Raw genomic sequence first — 23391 nt, 5'->3', positions numbered from 1 at the left:
TCCCGATCCCATTCCCCGGGGCAAGCGGGCACTGTTTTCCGGCTGTCAGAAAATGGGAGCCTCGGGAATTGAAAATCCAAACCCCGAAAACGGCACCGACACACAGGGTTTGGAGGGGGACGCGCAGCGCATGTGATGATATCTGCCAGGCAAGCGCATAGAAGCATTGACAATGATGTGCTGTGGAGAGAAGCTCCACGCAAACGAGATTTCGAGCGTCATTATTAAGTGCGCTTAATTGGGCTCGTGTGAATTTTCCACCGAAAGGCTGCCCGAAAAATAATCAGCATCAAATTTAAGGCTTCCCGTGTGTCTGCCAGCACTCTGGTGGCGAAAGTGCCAAAGGTTACTACCAGCCACCAGCCGGGCGGCCTCGGAGCGCAGTGGCCAACGAAGGGCGAAGCTGCCACATTTCTGCATAAGCTCAGCTCAGGAGCTGCATCTTGGCGAGACCAGTTCCCCCTCTTATACGAATGCAACCTGTCGTTGCATCATACACAGCACAGTCGTCGTACCGCATCACCGGTCGGCACGGTACCGCCGTGTGCTCGTAATAATTGGAAAGAAGACGCACAGTTGAGTCATATTTCTGGTTTGCAGGACATTAATTTTCTTCGGAATGCCTCCCGGTTCGGTTCGGTTTTATTGCACCGTTGCTTTTTTTTTGAGTTATGACTCCATGATTATGCGCGTCGAGGGTTTATTCGTGCGTGCAATTATCATTTCTCTGTGTCTTTCTGTCTCTCCCGACGGTGCACAACGGTTTCCTTCCTTCGGGACGTTTAGTGATGAATGTTATTTTATTTTCGAAAAAAATGAATGCATCTCAAAGCACAGCGTTTGCGTCCCGAAAAGATCCTCCAATTATCGAACTACCGAACTCAACATCAAACCTCTCCCCCCAAGGCTACTGCCGGCTCTGGCAACTCCCGTAGCCGTCTCGTGATCATTTATGCTTGCGAGAATTCGTGGTTTAAATGATCATACAAATACACACACACAAAAAAAGACACACCACAAAACGCACCTCCCCAGCAATGCTACTAGAGCGCTTCGCCTTAATCATCCTTCCTGCCGATAGCCGCCAGCGAAAACAACACAATCATCTTTTACTGGCGCGTTTGAAAAATGATCGCTTTCGCCCGAAGTGAAGCTTCTTTTTTTGCTCTTGTTTTCTTGCTCCATGCATTGGCTTAATCGTGATGGCGTCACAATACACCCCTAGAATCGCTGCAACGGTGGCAGTGATTTTCTTTTATTTTCCGCTCCTCTTCAACAAGCGAAGCAAAAGCGATATTAAAAAAAACCATCGAGCGAGCTTTTGAATCAATCGCTGCTCTCGATGGAAGAGCATATTCAGCAAGCCGACCTCTTTACAAAATTGACCAACAAGGGACGAGCAAGCAAAAACAGTGCGAAAAGCAAGCGCTGTTGCTGCTTTGGGCTACTTCTCTGAGCTGCTTCTGCCGAGGCAAAGAGAAACAAATTATGAGCCAAAGCAAATAGCTACCACTTCATCCAACGTTTCGTCCTAGCCCGGGCGCGCACACACACACACACGGGCACAGGTTGATTTGCGTGTTGCTACTGCTGCACACTCTTTTGTATCTGCTCTTTCCACTCGATCTTTGGCCTCTGTTTGGTGCTGCCAACCCCGTCGTCGCACACCCGTCGCATTCTTTATGAATTCCATCCACACACGCCTCGAGGCTATTTTGCAAACGCACCACAGACGCTCGGTCGATCCTGCATGCAGCGCATAAAGTGACCCGAAGGTTCGTGGCTCGGGTTCGTCGCTGAGCCACAGCCATTGAAGTCTTTCGATCGTTTCGTACCAAGAGTGGCCGAACGGCTAAAGCCGTTGAACGTACTGCAGAGCCCTGGTGTGCCCCTTGGAAGGGCTTCTGCTTCAGCTTCTGATCGTTCTTGCTCGCGTTCGTCCAACAAGTGCATCGTCCGTCTCGTCTTATGTCCTCTCTCTCGCTCTTTCGTCTTTAGTGCCTTGGGGTGTATTATAATACTAATAATAGTTTGAAGAGCCGTTGGACCATCGAAGGGGAACGTTAAAAGGCACCACAACTCACATGCGGTGTGTGTGTGTGCGCGCGAGTGTGTCTTTAACCGTCTGTCGTCTCTTGAAGAAATGTATTCTTTCCCTTTCCCCATCCTGCTTTGCCTGTATTTTTTGTTGTTGCTTCCTTGTGCCCTTCTGCTTTGTCCGGGATCGTTGAAAACGTTGTTGTAAAACCTACGTTCGCAAGCTCCACACACACACGCACACAGTGCCGGTGAAGACGAGGCATGTAAAAATAACAACCAGCAACGACTTTTCTCCCAGCCATTGAGAAGAACTCGAACGGCTGTTTCGATCGATCGCGAGCACAGAGGGGGGGCGGGCAAACACTGTTCTGATTCCAATTGTGCACGGTGCACGGGGAAGGATGTAGCGAAACAGCGACTCCATCCGTTGCACCTTGCAGCAAACCAAAGGGTGGCCCATCATCATACACCGCATTCACATTTGGGAACACTTTTCCGCGCAATTTATTCTGCGCCTTTCTGCCTTATTCTACATATCTTATGAACGGGCACACAGGCACACTGTGTACGATGCAAAACAGTACGTGTTAACCCTTGAGTGAAGCGTTTAAGAGTGGAAACATGGCAAGCTCTCAGTTCCGCTCCAAACCTTTGCGTTGCATTTTCCTTCCATCATCCTACAAGGGTTAAGGCGACGCTTTCAGCTTAATTTTCTGTGGCCGCGCAATTCTTTGCACCGTTGCCGAGCATTCTTTTCACACCCGAGCCGCGTTCCAGCACCACGGTGAGGTGAGAAAGAAATACGGGAATAAACTGTGAAAATATGCACCTCGGTATGCGGTGCAGGAGAGCCTGCCTTCGTCTTCTTCGCACACGTACTCCGCGGGATTGTGCACGCGTTTAGATTTTCGCTACGCAAAGGAATAATTATTTCCTACTCTCCTGCCACAACACAGGCTTGGCTGGGTTGTTGGTTGGTCGGCGCGAAGGATGCACTTTATACTGCTAAGGCTGGCAAGCAAAGCATGAAATCGCGGCAATCTAGGCTTACACGGCTCGAGCACCACCACACAATCACAGACCAATCGAAAGGCTTCGTGCGTAACGATTACAAATTATTTCCACACCTCCCATGCGCCGGGAGGTCCACCATACCCTTTCTTTCGCAGACGCGATCGTACGCAGCCTCATTCGGAAGGAAGGTGTTGGCGGTGCTGCTGTGGAAGTGTTCTCCTATTGCTGCGCTTGCTCCTATTGTTCCCATTTTGCGCTGCTAGTATTTGATTCTACTCAACGCAAACGGAACAGAACAAAAAAGCAATAGCAACAACTTGGCTGCTGCTGTTGCCCTTCTCATATCGGTGTCATGTCCGCCCCTTATTATTACGACGCCCCTTATTTCCGTAGCACAAGCGCGCAAGAGAAAATAGCGTTTTCATGCAGCTGGCGCTGGAGCTTATTACGGGTGCGTTTTACCAGCAAGAAAGAAGGAAGGAAAAAAAACGGAGAGTCTATTCTCTTCCTTCCTTTTGTCTTTGTCTTCCCCACTAACTGCCTCTGCTTCTTCCGCCCTCTAACGCAATCTAAGTATTATCTGTGCAAGAATTTGTTTTACGACTGTTTCATTCTTTCGAAGAAAACCCGCGCGCACAAACGCGTGAATCCGCTAACCCGCTTGTAGCCTCCTCTTGCTCTTCGAAGGGGACGGCACAATGCGTTTGAATGATAAAGAAACACGCAACACGACTCGATCGTTTTGATGCCGAGATAAGAGTGCGTGCGTCGTGCGCCTTCACGCCTAGCCAGCTCGCACGGGCACAAGGGTAGACGGTAGCCGCCAAAAACGGGTTAACAGGAAAAGGTACAAATGTTTCGATGCTGACGACTGGCGTTGAGTTTTAACATGGAATGGAAAGCCGTTTTCCATGGGCAGGGAAAAAGGAGGACATTCCCAACAGCAGGAGTGCTTCCTTTCTTTTGGTTCTAAATTCTGCATGCCATTTTGGATGTTTTCATTAACCATGCCAGAGAGGGGAGGGAAAAGGAGGACTCCCTCTCCTAATCTTTCATGTTCCATATCATATAAAGATCAATCAAGACAACTGTCAGCAGCTGACTGTTACTGTCCCGCGGAACACCGCCGTGCTTCCATTTCCATCCGCTGCAATGCTATAAGCAAAGCTCTGCCAATCTGGACTCCTGGAGAGCACCTGGTTGGCGAATGAGATAATTTTATGTCCTGATTTTCATGCACATAAAACTCTAACGATGCCTGCATTCCAACATTTCAACCGAGATCACCACACGGACGCAGGGTGTTGGGGAGTAGTGGTAGTAACAGTATTAGCGTAAAATAATCCGCTTGACTAGATAGAGCTTTTTGCCGTGTTTGTTTCGCCTCATCGTTCCCGACAAACGCAGCAAAAACACACACTCGCACCAGAGAGTGCTATTTTATGGCTCTGGAGCTCCGGCATAATCGGAATACATTGTACGGCAAGAGAGGGGAGGTTAGGGGAGAGCGCGCCCATACTACCCATGCTGCATCCCAAAAGTGGACTATGCGATGGGAGCGGGTTACTTCCATTTGCGGTGATTTACCGTAAGCGCGAGACCCTGATCTCGCGTCTGGCAGATTGGGATTAAGAGTGTTTTCGCACTTGGCTCTACAGCCACGGTTGCTCCCCTCGCGTGTGACCCAGCGGGTATAGGGTAGGGAGATTCGTTCATACGGGTTTACCCCCCTAAACTCATCCCAAGCGGGCATAGCAAAGCCTCCGTGTAAAGTGGAAAGGCGAAACGAGAGCATGAATCACATGCGATCACATTGCCACCACCATCGGGGCTCGATCGCACCCCGTCGATCATCCGTCGGCACTGTCGGCATTTGTTTCGGCATTGTTCTGTTGCTTTCTTCCTGCCCAAAACCTGTGTGCACTCACGTACCGAATGGACAAAAAGTGCTTGGAGGGCGAGAGAGAAAAACCCAACCACAACCACAGTACCATATCGTATCTAAAGTCAATTTGATCTCAGGTCATGTTCCCTCGGTACCGCCTGAAGGGAAGCAATGCCCCTTTTTTCAAAGGGACCGATGAAACCCATCAAATGACACACACACACACACACGTGACGACATTGCACGACACATACCCTTCTTCTCGCCGTTACAAGCGATTCAAATTAAAGAGCAAAACAACGATCACACGCCTGGACTCTCCCGACGTCACAGAGACGGGTTCGTCGCTTACCGACTCGCTCGCTCGTCGAAGTCTTTCGATGGAGTAACCGAAATTTTAAATTTCTTTCTATCACACATCGCGGTTTTCATTGATCACGCACAGCGGCAAGCCCGCACACTCTTCTCGTGTCGCGCCGTGGCTTTCTTCCCTTGTGGGCTTGGGTTTGTGACTCGCTTGTTTCATTTTCTTGTCTGACCCGGCATCAAATGCTTTTATTTTCCCCTCTTCCGTGTCTTCTACCATAGTCCCTCTACCTTCCCCCATCGGAGAGTGCGGTTTCTCCTCAACAGGTTTGGCGTTTGCCTTCCTTCTTCTTTCAGGTTGATCGTTTGATTTACGTTTGCTTGGCGCTCGGGGCGGGTGCTCCACGATCTCAAGACACTTCCTTCTTTTTAGATTTGTCTTCAACGAAAAACCGGTGTCTATTTCCCTTCCCACTACTTCCTTTCCACCGTTGCTCAACCATCAGTCGGAACTGCGAAAGAGTCGCGCAACATGTGCTCTCACTCTCTCGCGAGAAGGTGTGTGCTCTTGTGGTGGGCGCTCTTCAATCGTATGTGTACGCGTTCACTCCAGCCGCAGAGGGAGCGGGCCGTGGTACAAAAATGATCCACTCCCGCCTAACTGGCCAGACGTCTAAGCACGCTTTGCCTTGCTCCACTCACTGGGGCCTAGCCACAACCGCTTCCCGCCCCCCGGGCCCCGCTGGCGACCATTAATCATAATCAACTAATACAACCGCGGACCGTATGGAAGAGACGCCGTCTTGCTTGGCTTTCCACACACCCAAACACGGCACCGGAGTGAAGGAGAGCGCAACTGGGACTTATGTAGGAGAGTGTCGGCGTCAGCGGGATTGCTTGGCTGTGGTCGAGATCGAAACCGAGCGTTAAGGGCTCGCGCGCTTGAGTTGCCTTTCGATTTTAAGCCGTCCGCCGTATTATTGTTATTATCTGGGTCCGCCGGATCTTGCGTTACATTGGTACGTAATTGCGCCATCGGACATTGGACGCCAGGCAAACCACTGCCGCAAGGGCTCGTTCGGGATTTGCTCGAATGCTTCCGCTCCTACCCTTTATGCATAAATTAAGTAACAGCTTCCGAGCAACTGCCGGGCAATTCATAAGGCGATCGTAAACTATCGGTTACAGGAAACATTAATGTCATTTTAGAAGGCGCTTAACTCGGCCAGCTGCAGTTATAATAGGACTATTTCTTAAAGTTGTGTTGAAATTAAGCAATCCTTTTCTAGGGCAATACATTCTGATGAACGAAAGCAACACGTCCTGCTTCGAAAGTGAAACAAAAACCGAACGAATTACTGTCATATTTAACAACCATGGAATGGAATTATACTACACGTCCAAAAGCTCAACTCCAATTCGTACTGGCGTCTCCCTAACAGTCATAATGCCTTGCTAATGTGTGAGCCAATTCTGCACGCCTAACATAAGCAGCATAACGCCAAAAGCGCGCACACAGCAGCAGCAGCAGCAGCACACAGAAGGGAGGGAAGTGGAGTTTCGGTTCGATTTCCTCTTTAATCTCTGCTCACCCATCGTCGTGTCCCATCGAAATGTTGAGACACACGAAAAGTAAAACAAACAAACTCACTGCGAAAAGAGACCCAAGAAAACAAACATGAAACCAACTGCACAAAGTCTCTCTCACACACACACACATACACTCCGGTCTCTGGTGCCGAGGAAAACGAGTTTTGTCGATCGAATGGCATTTTTGTGAAGCGAATCAACGGGAGGAGAATTATGCACCCGCTTCAAGGCAAGTACTCATACAGCAGCAGCAGCAGCAGGAGAGGACCTTCCCTAGCGTGCCGCCTGTAGATGTAATATTTCCCGCAATGTAGTAATAACCGTTTAAGAGAAGCCCGGAACATAGACCACTTTTTGCCCGCTACCATTGCAGAGGAAATATTTAAATGGCTCGCTTTAACAATTTGTTTGCTGTACACATGTGGAAGGTTTATACGGCCCTGCGGTACTGCCGATGCTACTGTTGTTTGTGCGGATCCTCATCTGGGACACGCTGAAGCCAACAAACGCACAAGTGTTCTTCACTGTTTGGCTGGCGCAAAAAAAAAACGTGCTCAATCATAGACCATCCCGGAAGCCTTCTTGAGTCGAGGGCTTTTCTCGCGTTTTTCCTCACTCGTACACACAAATTCCACACTTGCGTGCGATGCACTCGTAGAAAAAAAACACTCTCAAACACACACGCACACCCTCTCTTTGCCTTTGGGTGCACAAATACAGAGTCACCGATGCCGCTGGAAAATGATAGGAAGCACCAGAAGGAACGAAACGTGAAGTTGCAGCAGCGGCAGCGCCGCGCGCCATACACTTTATGATCTCGCTCGATCCTCGATCGTTCGACTTCTTGTGCTTGGGCACATGCTTGGGGATCGCTCTCTCGCTCTCGCTCTCGTTCGATGTTTTGTTTCGATCGATCCGCCAACTGCAACCCTGTTGCATGCACCACTAATACTGCAGCTACGTTTCACCTGCACTCTCTGTGTGAGCGCGCCCAGAGCCAACCACACAGGCAAGCGACATAAATTGCCTTTTTCGAGTGTTTTCTTTCGGTTTCTTCACACAACTACGCGCGCGTACACCGGCTTTCCGCTCCCGGGACCGGACCGGACCGGGCGGGTCTGCAAAAGGCAACCGATCCTTTTTGATGCTATCACGCACGGGCACGAGATGTTATAAAAGTCGCCACGGCATCGTAACCGAAAGCCAAACGCCGAGGCTCTACACGGTTGCATTTTCTGCTTCACTTCACTGCACAAGCAAAGCACACACTAAAGATCGTTCGAGATCCTACCATTTCTTGTTGATTCACTGTACACACTGAACTAAATGATCATTTAAAAATAAACCAAAAAGCTTGGCTTGTGCTTCACAATACACATCAAACGGTCAAAAACGCGACACCGTGCTAAGGGACCGCGATGATCGAAACGTTCGAATCGCCCGAGATCGTGACTCTAAATGAATGAGAGGGTCTCAAATGGCGCAACCGATACCTCGTGGACACCTTCCCAGACAAGATAAATGAGAGAGTTTCTCCGGAAAGCAACAGGTAAAGCTGAGAGGGACGCGACCACACGCTCGTGAGAGGGATGCTTGCTACTCTTTGGAGCGCCAGATATCTTACCTCCGAAGAGATACTGCTCTCCCTAGTCACTATCCGAAGATGAGCGTTCTTTCTTACGCTTGTTTGGGGGTGTAAGAAGTCGGTAGGACTTTCAGTCGAATAAAAAAAAGCAAAGCAGGACCTGCTCCAAGGTACAAATCTTCTTAACGCAAATCGGTTTTAAAACACCGACGCCGGTCTTTGATGAGGGCGGCGGCGGCGGCGAGCGCCATCCCTTTAAAGTTAAGCGCGCCACCATTCAACGAACTGGAACGGTTGATACACGGTGTGGAGAAGGGTAGTCAAAGGGAGTGAAAAGCCAAAAGGGAAAACACAAAAACAGGACACAAGGCTTTTCGATAGTGTGATCGAGGGGTTTGAAGGCTCGCTGCACTTGTTGCCGGCCGCACGATGAGGGTCAATCTAACCATGCCCAAATTTCATGTTCCTTTCCGGTTCCATGTCACTGCTTTTGGTGGGAAAACTTGGTGTGGGAAGGCATGGATCGTTTGCCGACAAAGTGGTACTAATGATTGCCGATATGATGATGCCTACCTGCCGTGTGCTTTGTGCCTTTGATGGCGACATTTTTTTGTACATTTGTGATAGAGACATTAGCCAGAAGTATCACAGTAAGTTTAAGCCGGAACAAGAGCCTTTGTGCCGGAACAATTGTTGCCTTTATTTAAAATATTTTAAAGCCTCTTTCAACAATTAGCTCATTGCCATCTTCTCGTTAACATACTGTGTGTATCAACTTTTCGTGTACAGGGCACTGAATCTTGTACGCAACCACTTGCATGATATTTTCTTTGCAGCTGAAAATGCTGCATGCAAGTATAGTGCGCAAGAAAATCTTGAGTCCATTGTTGTGTACAAGCGCTGCAGTATTGTATACAGTTTTAGAACAGATGCAACGAGCGGGTTGCAATTTGATTAAATATTTTGCTTTTCAAAAATAAGTACCATACTTTAGATTAGGAAGAGAACACATGTGTATTAATATGAACCCAACTGTAATATGTTACAGCACTATTATAGCAAACAACTCAGCCGTATGTTCGTCTAAGAAATGGATTGATTTTCCCGCTCTTTTCACCACACAAAACAATAGAGCTTCATTTTACTTTCTCTTGCACAAAGCAAACAAAGGAAGCTTCTCTCTGCCTTGAGTAATATTCTTCCAATCCTTTCGGCGGTAAAACAAAACTCTGCTCCTGTGTGAACTGAACACATATGCATTTGTTTTCCTCTTCAACCATCGTTGAACGATTCTTCGTGTACATTGGAGCAAACACAGCAAATACATGACCTGTCTGCTGCTGTCTTTCCGTTCACAGCCTTTGATCAGGAAGAGGGTTTGCTCGTTCGCCCGTTCGCTGACTGTTTATCCAGAAGCTCCAAACAAAATACACTCGTACAACAACAAAAAAGTGGATCCAATTCCACTCCAACGCGTACATTCAAGCACGGTGCATTCAAGCAGTTATGAATGCATAACGCAAACAAATAAACAAAAACCTAAAGTTAAAACACAAACCAAACAAAACCCACCCAACGAACCGACCGACCGACCCCGCAACCGTCTCCAGTAGCAGCAGCAGCTCCCCGTACACCCGTCCGTCGACGCACAAAGTAGTGCACAAGCCGGTTCTGAAGGGCCACAAAAAAGGCAGACAGGAAATGAAGGGACAACCCTTTGCACTTCTCCGTTGGGAATGCATCTACATGGCTCGAGATGATGCCGCGGTCTTACTCACTCTGCACCTGCGACACACGCACGCCGGCACGCACGCACACACGTTCCAGGCAGGCAGCTGAATGGTTGAGCAGCAGCTCTCCCGCCCCGATCGGTACGGAATTAGTCTGAAACCTTTCACCGACCGGAGTGAGTGCAGCAAATGCATCCAGGACCAATTCATAAAAATCTCCTCCATACCTCCCCCGTTTGGCATAGGTATCAAGTCGATTCACCAGCCGTGGCATATTATTATATGTTTTGCACATGTGGCAGAGCACACCACTTTTCCAGAACGAACTCATTTTCCGTTCCATTCCATCACATTTCCGCCCCCGTGTACCGTCGTGTACCTTTAACCCCTTCGCCCTCGCCCTGCTACGCCCGGGTGCAATGAAATGGAATGGAAAATGGGGAGAAACAGCGCGCTTTGGTTCTTATACTACACGCTTCCACCATTCCGCTCTCGAGTGCAGGCTTTCCATTCATTTTCACACACAAAAACAAGCAAAACGCAACACAGCATTCAACGTTTTCATATTTATCCCCCTTGATTTCCCCAATTCACGCTCTCTCTCTCTTTTTCCAGTCATTCCAATCAGTCGATGAAAAACTGTATACACAAAAGTTGAAGTTCTGTCTAAACACAAAAAAGGGAAAAAACACAAACCTGGCCTATAGTAGTGCAGACGAGCTATTCTTGGTCGCCCTTTTTTGTGATGTGTTTAGAGTCAGTGACTGCAGCATTGAATGCATGTGCATGCCGTGCTGGTATGCAACTGGTGCACCGGCTCCTGCTGCTCCGCAACAGCACTTGCCCTTTCTCCCTCGGTGGAACAGTGCACACACACATCGGCCACGACGACAACGTGATCGTTGTTGGTGATATGAAACGGGGTTCCACAGAAGCGCACATCCCGATGCAGCAAGTTATGCTACGGTGAACGCACACAGGGATCTCCTCCCTTCGTGTTCTGCTTGGTTACGCGGTTCTCGCACAAGAGCGTTTTACGATGCCTCACCGTTTATTCTCACGTACCAAATAGAACCTCAACGTTTTTCCTAGGAATCATTCCGTACCCTACATTTTACCCCCAAAGGTAAAGCAAAGCAGCATGCAGGGACGGACAACGACTGAGGCCATAAAGAACGACGAAAACGAAACCAATTGGAACTTCAATCCAGTGCGCGCGCTCTGCATTTCCGAATTATTCTAACAAGAGCAAGAGAGTGGCTGACGACCCTCCTTCGTTGTGGCGTAAAATATCCCCCCCCCCCCCCGAAAATTTTCGAAGAAATTCGTTTCGATTCCATCGCAAGGAACTTCCTCAAAATCAGGGGAACGATCGCCCGACCCCAGTCGTGGTGTGAAAATGTCTTCGGGAGTTGATTTGGAGAGTTGGTTCCGCTTGAAGAAAGCGAATCCAACCATACCATTTTGGGGATGGCACTACTAAAGGGCAGCGGAAACTTCTTTGGAAAGGAACACTCCGGAACATAAATGGTAAGATTGAACCACCTTCTCCCTTCTGCTTCAAAAGACGCGTTTCGCTTGGCCGATTGTTAACAGAGGGGGGGGGGGGGGGGGGGGTGCAAACAAGGCAGTCCTTTTCTTTCCCCGCGTTCCTTTTGGCCGTTCAACAGCCGTTGTTTGTGTGAGATGATTGCATGGCCCGATACAGCACGATGGGGTCGAATGGTGGACGACGTGTGTGTGTGTGTGTGTGTGTGTGTGTGTGGACGATACTTTCCTTCTGCAAATGAGCAACATCAACTGCTGCTACTTCTGGACGAAAGCATCATCACCACTTTTACTCCGTCGTGCATGTGTCAATAACGCGAAAAGGGGGATAGACAATAAGAGGCAAAATTATTGCTCACTGTTGATGAGTTTTATGCCGCGCTGCGTATTACTTACTGCCGTGCTGCTTGCTGCATTTCTTATCAGTCTTTCTGCAGCGAAAAGAACATTTCCACATCTCCCACTCCCACTTATGCGTGTTCTGTGGAAGGAGGGAAGGATGAGTGAACGAAAGGAAATGCAGCATTCCTTTCTGCTCTCGCGAGGTTGGGCTCTTAGCAGTCCACCAACGGAGCGAGCGGAAGATAAAGATAATCTCGTGCCGAATGAATTGGTAATGTGCAGAGGCTGTGCAACAACAGACGGACGAAGTAAAAAAAAACCGACCATTTTCCTCCTTCCCTAGGACTCCCCACGGTTCTCGCTCTCCCTATGGGCTTTGGCTCATCACAAACCCATCATAACTCGCGTGGGGGAGAAGGTGGAGGTTGATCATACCACGTCGTGAAGGATTCTTTATGTACCACGACCTGCCACCACCAGGAGGCCAGGATAGCGGGTGCAGGAAACCCGGCCATAATGCGCTCACGGGCAACATAATAACACAACCCCGCGCGGTGTGTTACGATTTTTCCCTTTACCAACCAATCACACACACACACATTCCGAGCAGAATCAGTACAAATGAGGGCGTGAGTGTGTGTGCATGCACATGTAGGAAGGGCACGATTTGCAGGCGAAACTGCGACTCTCCTCTGTTCGCCTGCCGGCTAAATCCCGCTCGCTGCCAGAAGGTTACCACGGCAACCAACCCATGTGCTATGCCGCCGGGAGTAAGGCGGGTAAGGCGATTTAGCAATTTTGGAAATTGAACGTTCACTTTGTGCAAGCGAAACGCATACACTGGCGGGGGGGGGGGGGGTGGTGGTGGTTACAGGGGAGCGGCGAACTGCGATATGGGTAATTATAGTACACGGACTTCTTTCTGCTGGACCTTATCTCGGTGTTTGCTGACTAATTCCGTGGTGTGAAACTGCACTGCGCTTGACGGGTAGATGATAGCGGACTCCCGTGGTAGGGAGGTGCTGTAGGTAAGGTGAACAAGAGCGCACAGAAACACTCACACACATGCCCTGGGAGCAGTTTAATCTTGTAAAGGAAATGTTGCGATGGCGTGGCGTTGCTTGAAGGCCTAAAACTAACTAATTTTAAATTACACGTGTAAACTCAACGTGAATAAGGTTCAGTTTTTTTCTTGACTTTGCTCTAATGGTGTATTATGCACAAATACGCTGAATGAGATGAACGTTCCTTCACTTAAAAGGGTTTGTGATAGTGCATAATCAAATAGCCATTTTTAAATCCTTTAGCTCGTTTTTCTTCCCTTCTTCTGTGCTCTTTCTCTTGCTCTCTCTACGTCTCTACAATTTTCGCACAACAGAGTTGTTGCGCTGAGCGCCTCCGCCGTTGTGTAAGATCCCTCTGATAACCAACCATCACACAACAACACAAGTGGGCTAATGTGGTTTCCGTGTCGATTCGGTCGTGTTGCTGGGGGAGCAGCGTTAAACGTTTGCCCTTTTTCCCTGTTTCCTATTACCGCCCAATCGCCCCCATTGCCTCCATCCTTTCTCCTCTAATCCTGCAGCAAACCGCACAGACATGGACAGAACGAAAGAAACATAAAGGAGCGCGCGCGCATCTAAGCTCCAGCCAGCAGCAGCAGCAGCAGCACCAGACATTAAATTATTTTCTTATTTAGCATTTCCCGCTCGCACAACGTTCGGGTTTTCCAGTGTCCCCCAACTTATCTACCACACCGCGGCAGTGCGCGACAAGAAGCAGGGTTGAGATGACAGTGAAATATTGATGCCTGGCAGCGGGAATACTTGGCGCACACAACAACGAAAAACATAGAGGAGAAAAAACTCCCCAAACGATACATGTATGAACGGAAAAGGGAGACACGAAGGGAGTCAAATGAATCGTGAGGAAAAATCAGGAAAACCACAAGCTAACCTAGCTGTTCCTCGGTCGTTCTTTTTTTGCAACCTGTGTCCCCTTCTGGCAGTGAGTTTGGGGTGAGAATATTTAGATGAAGAAACAGCAGGAAATCCCTCCTCCCCATCCCAAAAACAACGCCCCGGAAACGAACGCCCAGAATGGTGACAAAGAAATAGTATCAAATTAAAACACACACACACACACACACGAACACGCATACAGAGAGCAAAAACCACATCCCACAAAAGCTTGAAACGTCGCTTTGACACTTCCGGTCTTTACTTTGTTTGCTCGCTGCTTCAACGTTTGCTCTCGCTTGTGCGAAGCCACTTCTGGTCGGAAGCCACTCGGAAACTGGACAAACTCATTCATTTCGGACCCGCTCGCGTCCATCAAAAACCACCGTCCTGTCCTGTCCTGTGTGTGTTTTTAGTCCAGACCGCCCTATCGAGTGTGTGTGTTTAGGGGAGGGAAATTTGAATCATCCAAATACAACTCAACACCGAACCTCATCAAAGCCTTCCCGATCGGGCGTTCATTCTGTCGAAGCAGTCGTAACAAGTCAATAGATAGGAGCGACATTAAAAAGCCAAACAAACGGTTACAATCGGTTCGGCAGCTTCTTTGTTGTGATCGGGAAGCAAAGACGGACAGAGGACGGAAGTGTCGAGCAAACTAACATGGTTTCGGTACACAGACAAGCAGGGAGCTTAACGAGCATCCAAACTCTCAAACGACCCTTCCGAAACGAAACAATCTCCAACCTGGGGGGTTCGGTTACCGTTGTTTGCCAAACAACGAGCGCTTCTCCCCCGTAAACGAAAAGGACGCCGTGTCGCCGTCACGTTTCCGTGTCTGTGTGCGTGTGTTTGTGTGTCGAATTACTGTACGCAACGCACAAGAAATCTTACTACCACCATCACCACCACTATCAACTCTAAATTCGAAACACCGGCCCTAGGAAAGCAGCTAGAAACATCTTGGCATAGTAACACCTTCTCCCTTACCAAGCAAAAACAGCACATATCGCAATGAATGAAATGAAAACTCTCCCCCTTGAGAAGTCTCATAACGAACCTCCGGGGAAAAAAAATCCTTAGGGGTGATGAGCCCTGAAACACAAAAGAAGGTACAGCACTTCCCCCCCCTCTCGGTACATTGGCACATGCGCGGTGTGAGAGTGCACACCAATCCACTTCAATCCCACACAAACGCTGCCCGGATGTGTTCCGCGTGGTGGTGCTGTCGAACGAAATGCTTCCCGGCCTTGGTTAAGGGTGGAAATTCCCATTACGAATTTTCCCGCTCGAACACCACCACTTGGCGAGTGGAAGGTCTTCTGCAAGGCCGTTCTGCCAAAAAGTGGCGACATGCGTTTGAATTTCCCCCGTAGGGAAATGGTCGAGAGGCAGTTCTCCTTGCGGCGTTCTGGAGGGGCTTCTATTAGTTTAATTTTTTTTTTTGCTGTGGGCCTGTGTGCGTGTCTGGACGTTGTGTCGGCCTTTGTTGGTGTGCTGGTAAGCAAGCAAGTACTGGTCCTCCGAGATGCGCTGGACGAATCGTTTACGATTAAAAACGTTCTGTCCTGGGGCGCTCCAGGCGGCTCCCAACAACCGATCAGCAAATGGAGGGAAAAATCCACAAAATATACACGCACACACAGATACATAAATACACACCACCAGAGGGACTTTTGAACCGTATCCAAGCTTGGAAAAATCCATTCCATCAGATTAAATATTCCCCCCCGAGTTTAATATCGGCATCACAGAACAGTAAACGGATCGGAGCCGGCAGTCGTAAAACCTTTGTCCCACTCCAATGCCACCGCACAGCATCAGTGCGCTGCTCTCTTCCATCTGTTAATCACCTTTTATGGCTGTTGGCAGCAAACACACACACGCACACACAAACGAATCGTCCTTTTTCCCCATTTTCGACCAACTTTCCGCCGGGTTGCCGCCGCCACAGCTTGTGCCGACGGCTATGTGTCATCGGACGGCGTTGTTGTAGCTCAATACAAACCGGCCCCCGCTTGGTCGTGCGGCAACTCCGATAAATTTGGGAAAGGTTTACAGCAGGAGCCATTTTTGGGGAGGTTAACAATCTAAGGACTGGGACCGAGTTTCGTTTTTGTACCCTTTTTTGTGGTAAAAACATAGCTCACGCATTTTCCCCCAGGGGGAAATTCCCGCGTTTTTACGGCAATGGTTTTGCTAAAATTAAATTTGAAACAGTATGTCGCCATGGACGAGAAGAATCCGGTCTCATCGAAGTAGGTAGGAGAACAGGTACCTGGCAACCTGTTGGGAGCAGAACAAGATAACGCATGTTTTTCGCTTTGGGGTATGCTGTTCAAAGCACAATTAGTGAAAGTATGCTAACAAAATCTTCCCCAAACAAATATTTACCATAATCTTTTTGGAGTGTTTTAAGCATAAAATTAAGCTTTGTTGCGGTTTTGGGCACGAAAAGCGTTCTTTGCGCGTGTGAGTTCTTTGCTACAACCCATTACATATCTCCCAGGTTACTATGGGAGCATACCTTAGAATATCTTCTCCGAAATGATAACGATCGAACATTCTCCCCCACGATGCCCTTTTTTAATGCTTTAGGTTTTATTGCGTATGCGCTGATTCCTATCAGGGGGGTTTCCTTCGAAATGCAAATGAATGTGGAATGTGCTGCTGCTGCTGCTGCTGCCTAGCCTCCAGTTATGAAGAATATCTCACAGAAGCTCCACCGATCCACCGGAAATGGCTCCGCGCCAGCAGGCATAACCACGGCTTAGAAACGTTTAGTGTGCCCGTTAAACCCGACCATCGCTACTTCCTTCGCAATGTTTTGCATCACCGTCCGTCATCTTCCCACCTGTAATGAGTAGAGAGAGAGAGAGAGAGAGAGAGAGAGAGAGAGCAGGGCGACCCAAGCGCCACCCAAGTAGCGATGGCAACCGCGAGCCCAAACCGGAGCAGGGGAGAATATTTATTTGGCGCCGAAGCACCACAACGCCGCGCTACCGGCGAGCCGCGTTTACAACAATTGCGTTTTCCCAAGCGGTTTGCGGGGGAAATTTATTGCACCTTCAGGTGAAGCACACGCTCTGGACACGCTGTGGACAGGCCTCCACCACCACGCAGTGCTGACAGCGCGACACAAGTGACCGTGTGCCTCGGGTAAAGTGTGTGTCTCTCTAATTAAAAAACATTGTACCCTATCGTACCTTTCATGTACATCCGACCGATTGCCGAGCGAGGCGGAAAAGTCGATCCGAAAAAAATGGCTCTGCGCTGTGACTTCACGTTGAGTAATAGCCCACGTTCGACAGCTCTACTCGAACCACACGAGAACCAATCCAACCGACTCCGACAGACGCCTAGTTTCTGTGTCTGTCTCTCTGTTTATTTCTATTTTCATGGCATGGCTATTGGGAGCAGCAGCAGCAGCAGCAGCAGCAGCAACAGTGGTGAGAAAATTACCAGTCGCAGTTTCCGTTTTCCATCACCCGGTGGTGGCTGCTTTGCTTTGATTTTTGTTTGGCAACTCTGCGCGTCTTTGTGTCCCTTCCCCCGCGACCGGTGGTCATTGTTGCTGACCACAAACGTACAATTTCTCGCCACAGCACCACCGGGCGGGCGGGCGGGCGGGCGGATCGGGTTTTCCGTTTTGTGGTGCCTTTTTTCCTCTTTCTTTTTGCACTTTCCCACCAAACCCGATGGCCACGACAACGCCACACGCAAAAGGGATGGGATGGCCACGTTCGGGGTGTCTATCTCTCTCCCAGGAAGCTTAGGTTGCTGCTGGGCGGTATTCATTTCTGGAGTGAGTGTTCTGGGAAGTAGAATTCATTTACGCGTGTTCAGGCGACGGGGCGCGAATGACGATGGCCACGACAGCGGATGTTGTTTTAAGTGTTATGGTGCCCCCCGCTGTCTCTCTCTGGCTCTCTCTTTCCCTCTCTTTCCAGTTGAATGGAAAAACGAGTAAATTAACGCGTGCTAAAAGCCGAGCAAATCGACAAAGAAAGGAACCCCATTTGCACGGGCCTTTCATTACACCGAAACTAATGATCTAACAATAATAAAACGTTTACACAGTCCTTTCACATGCTAAAATCATGGTACAGTTTGTTCATAATTTTTACTCTATAAATTTAAAAAGCTAACCAAATTATGAAAACTTCCCAGAACAGCTTTTCCCCCATGGCGTGCAGCACTTAATGATCGGCGCAAGAAATCTTCTGCACTGCAACTGCTTGCCAACAATTGCCACATTCCACAGAAACGCTCAAGCAGGACCGGCGCGCAGCTCAGAGCTCGCGCCATGGAATGCGCTCCACATCCTTCGTCACTGGGCGCGCTCCTCTCGTTTGTTCTTTGACGGCTCCAGAGACGCTTCTCATGACGCCGCCACCACCACCACCACCGCTCCAGATGCCAGCGCACCCAAACGTTCTGCATCGTTGTTCTGTGCTCTCCTTTTTTTGTTGTTGATGTTGCCCTTGCCCAATGCAACACGCCCCGTACTGTCAAGTCAACCGGAGCACCAGCAAACAGTAAGGAATGCGCGTCCGTTTATAGGACAATTTGGAGCCCTGCGTCTTCCGTTATAAATTGCGCTTGCGATCAACTTTGCTCCGTCTGCCGCTCGGCTCACACAAGCTGAAGCATAACGTTTCGCTTGTATTTTTTTTTTGAACTGGTGAAGGAGCGGCCCCGAGAAGGAATAAGGAAGGAAGTTTTAAAGAATCGTAAGACGAATGTAACGCATCAACGCATCGACATGGTTAAGCATGAAAGGCCACTCTCACGGGATGGCACTCACCCCGCTGCCGCCGGTGAATGTTTCATCACGTACTTTCATCTCTTCTGCTGACCTTCCTACCCGACTACACCAACAGCAAACATCACAACGACCCCATGTGTTTGGCCTGTTTCTTCCTCTCTTCCTCTCTCTCACACCCAGCTGACCGTCCCACAGCACAGCGGCCAACTAAAATCATAATTGTAATAGCTTTGACCTGCGAATGAGCGTTGCGTCGGGGGAGAAAGGGTTGCCGAGACCTAGACTCGGGCGTAACTGGGAGGCCATAGAGCCATCAGCAAATGGTTTCCTTTGTTCCACAAATCAACAAATCGTTCGAAATCGTTCATACGCTTTCGTCCTTCTTTGAGCAACGAAATAAAAGACGAAAAAAAAAGAAACATAATTCTTTTGATTTACTTGACCATTTCCCCCACTCTCTCTCCCTTTGTGCTGCACGCGTTACACGCCAAAAAGAAATAAGTTAAATAAAACTAATTGTCCAAAGTCCAAGACCCGTGCGCCCGTGTCCAACCGTGTACACCCGTCGACAGCGATGCTGACAACTTGCTGGAATGCTGCGCTTGTGTTGTGAAGGCCTCAACCAAAGTAAGACCCGACCTGGTTGAGAGTCCCCGATTCGCATCGCCGATTTGTCGTTGCCGCGTTGTCCCAGTCCTTCCACCCACCACCCCCAAAACACCTCATCCACATCTCCCCAAAATCTCCCGAAAAATCAGTCGAATTAAGACGATTCCTGCACGTCGTCTACAACGACGTCTTTTTTCTTTTCTCCCGCTGGTTGAAAGAAGATTAACGTGTCCGTACAAATGAAGGCTGATGCTGCGTGTCGAATGTCTGTCGCTGGAAGTTTCGTTTCTCCATCCGTGAGCTGGTACACGGTTTCTGGGTTGAGGGGGCGCGGGGCGGTTACGACGACTTTGTGCGTTTTCGTTCCCAGTTTTGCACTGTGGGAATGAACGCGGGAACACGCTCTCTTGCAACATTCGGGCACTGCTGTACTCATCTCGTCCCGGCTCGTCCAAGGGGAAGGAATAATTCGATCGTTTAATTATTTCTTCCTCTCCATCCCTCTCCCCCGATCAGCCCGATCATGGCCCAAAGCCCCCATTCGAACTCCGTTCCAGAACTCCGCTCATCCGTAAATGATTGCTGCAGCGAGGAAAATTGTGCGTCTTTAATTCGTCATGACGCGGAGCGGAACGGGACTGAAAGGAAGTCGTGCCGTACACGATGTCGTGCGGCGGCGGCGATGACCTGGCGAGGAGGAGAAAATACGATTTTCCTGCACGACTTCTGCACCACTCGGAAAGACTTCTTCCCAAGCTCCGCAAGTGTCCCAAACCAGTAGCTTCCGTTCTTGTTCTTACGTCCATCCTTTTCGACGACAGGCGTTGAAGATCTACTGCCGATCGGGAGGACCCACAGGTCGGGGGGTGGGTCGAGAAACGAAAACGACGAAAATTATCATTCATCATAGCACCATTGCTGCGGAGCCGCGTAAAGATCCTCAAAAAAATGAGCGAACACGAGTCAAGAAGATCATCGCAAGAATCCTAAAAGCCAGACAGTGAAGCCGCAGCATCATTTACCGTAGCTAAAAAAGACAGTTATTACGGGAGCCCCTGTTCTCAACCCCTTTTACCCTTCCTTTCACTCTATCACGTACGTACTTTAGGGTGTCGGCTGCGAGGAGTGGGTTGTTCTTGAAGGTGTGTGTGTGTGTGTTCGTTGTACGATTTGTACGTGATCCACGATCGCTTCAACCCGGGGGAGAATGACTACTTTCCAGCGGCCGCCAGTCCAGAATAATAATCACGGGTAATAGCAGCAAGCGTCAATCACGGCATAATTCGGGCTCGATGATGCGCAAGACGCCGTCTTCTTCTTCTTGTACTGCTTCTTGCGATCGACAACACACGGGGAGGTGCGGGCTGCCTGTTGTCGAACTGCCGCAGAAGTGCCGTCGTAGCGCGCGCGAGCAGCATAAATTGATGCCTATCGACATGGGCCGGGGCTACCACACCACACCACACCCCAACACGCTACTTTTCCTTCCCCTTCGATTGGTCGTGTTCATAAATCTATCTATTAAAGTCGATGGCGTGGTAAACGCACCGAGACAAAGCGTTCCTAATAGAGACAGCACAAGAAGCAGTTAACCACCACCGTTCGGGCCCACGGTTAGGCGGAAAGGTACGATAATGTTCCGTGCTGCCAGGTTCTACTTGACCTTTCGCATTACCCCCACCGGCTCTGGGCAGAAGACTCTGGGGTTTGGAAAATTCTCCAAAGGAAAAGGCAATTTGTTCAATGAGCTTCATCCGCTCAATTGTAGCCTAATTTTTGGTACCTAATTTTTCTTGTTAAAGAAAGACGACCTGAAAAACTGTCGGAATGCGTCCCAAACTGTGCGCGTTGCAGTGCGCGTTGCCTGCTGGGCCGGGTGGAATTTTCACACCTCACGCCAGCCGCAGCAGCTTGCGCGAATCATCATTTCCCACGTAATAAAGATGGCTTTACGTAAATACCATTGCCCGTGATGGAACGCTCTTTCCATACCCGAATGATTAAGATGAATTGGGATTTGAAAGGAGGTTATTGTTTATTTCCCAGTTTGGGAAGAAAGGTAGAGAGAAACCGACATGATGGTGATACCAGAGGGCAGGTGTTAAAAGCACCCGCAAACAGAGATTGATTAGCAGCGGGTGTCAAAGTGTCTTTTTTTTGTTCAAAATTGTTCACCAAACTAACTCTATTTTATGGGATTTATAACATTCTCAACGGCAATAAATATCTTATTACCATGGTAGGGCTAATTATTGTAAACTGAAAATGTCGTTTTTGGAATTTTCTATACTGCCATGGGAAACGATCTATTTCATCTGACTTACACCGTGTGCATCTGCTTCTGTTTCATAGTCGGTTAATGAGTTTACCAGTCAATAAAGAAATGTACATTCAACTGGATTCCCTCAAGCATTCCCACGTCGTCACACGACAACTCGCAAGCAGTATGTGTTTTAAAATGTTCACAACAACACCACCCGGAGGGTGGGATCCTAAACCCATCAAGCGCTCTGTTTGTGGTTGTGTTTTGCTTTCCTTTGTGAACCACCAAAAACCATTCTCACACACCACGATCGCACGTGATCGTAACGCTAAACACTAATTACCCTACCGCGCCGCCGATAGTCGTCATTCGACCGGCGAATAAATTGAATCATTAGCGCACTAATGTGTGGCATCTCGCCGTGTGGTAGGGAAAATTATACACACACACATCTCTTCCTATCCAAAACCACCGCGCGGTTTGCCAGTGAAACACTTCATCACCACGGTAGGAGGAAAAAATCACCTCCCCGCGACAGTGGCGAGAAAACGGAACGATCCATCCGCCTTCGGCTCGTCGCCGGCGCCTAGGCGCGCAAGCGCGTTATTAATTGTCTGTTCGCCGTTGTTTATCGTTTATCAGGGCCCATCTTTCGGAGGCACCCCCTGCCGCGGTCACGGTCGATTGAAACCTGTCTTGTAGAGGAGCTCTGGCTCTGTGGCCGAGGTCGGTCGGTTGCTTCTTCACGATCGATCGCGCGCGGAAAGGGCGAGAGATCTCGGGAAATCATGGGGTTTAAGATACCTGAACTGAACACATTTTTCGAAGGATGAGTTTAATTCCCGATCGGTTTCGGTGTTCCATTTCCATCGCCAAGTTCTTCCGGCTGCGAGCGTTCTTAACCACACAGCGGTGACCGAATCAAAGAATGCGTTGACCGCCTCCAAGGGAACGCCTTCCTCACACACTCAGCATCAGAGCCGCTCGGTATCGTCCTGGGTGGTTTTGTCACCGAATGTCTCAAATTAGTTCGACCTTTTTTTCTCCTCCTCCCTCTCTCTCTACCTCTCTTTCTTAAGATTTCATATTTTTCAATTTTGGGTGAACAATTCCATGTTCAAACATTCCAAACCTGTGCTGCCGTTGAAATTCGATCACCCTTCGGGGGATCAAGCGATGGGATGCTGCGACTGCGAGATGCTGCTTTTTACGATCAGCTTGACAGCGGAAGAAATATTCACCCTAGGAACGCCATTAAGACGGGATAAGCAGCAGCAGCAGCAGGTCAATCGGAATCGACTGCGCTTTTATCGATAATTATTTTATGTGGAAATATTATGAACTTTCCCAAAGCGCGGGTTTGTCCGATCCGATTGGTAACGAATCATCAGGCTTTTGATAGGTCGTTAAATATTGATCCAACCTGTTTAGTCGGGATGGAGTCGATCGGGAGAAGAATTCATATTTTATATATGTTCAGTAACAGTCGCTCCAACGACATTAAGTTTTATTTATGCATGGCTTGTTTTTTGGGAGCGTCCATAAAGATATACCGCCAGGAGGAGCAGGAGAGCATGGGAATACACGACGATCAATATTCATCTCCACGAACCGAATCTAATCCATTTCAATTCCACATTCGAGGGAAGCTAAATGCGCGGCAGCTTATCAAGCAATAAATTTATCTTTTTTAAACGAAAAATACATTCCATCTCCACGATTGAGAAACGACAACAAAAAGAAACCGCCAAGG

The 23391-nt window shown here is 48.9% G+C and overlaps 1 protein-coding gene across 1 annotated transcript in view; it reads right to left on the bottom strand.

The window, feature by feature from the left end:
* LOC121594413 (protein prickle-like) overlaps positions 1-8310 on the bottom strand; it is a 30188-nt gene extending 21878 nt beyond the window's left edge. Inside the window, exon 1 of the mRNA XM_041917620.1 lies at positions 8127-8310. The gene's annotated coding sequence lies outside the window, so the exon portion shown is untranslated. The remainder of the gene's footprint in view (positions 1-8126) is intronic.
* Positions 8311-23391: the final 15081 nt, after the last annotated feature.

Source organism: Anopheles merus, chromosome 2L (genome assembly GCF_017562075.2).
Source record: "Anopheles merus strain MAF chromosome 2L, AmerM5.1, whole genome shotgun sequence".
Taxonomy (NCBI): domain Eukaryota; kingdom Metazoa; phylum Arthropoda; class Insecta; order Diptera; family Culicidae; genus Anopheles; species Anopheles merus.
The sequence above is the reverse complement of the archived record's forward strand: the minus strand, read 5'-3'. Positions and strand labels throughout refer to the sequence as shown.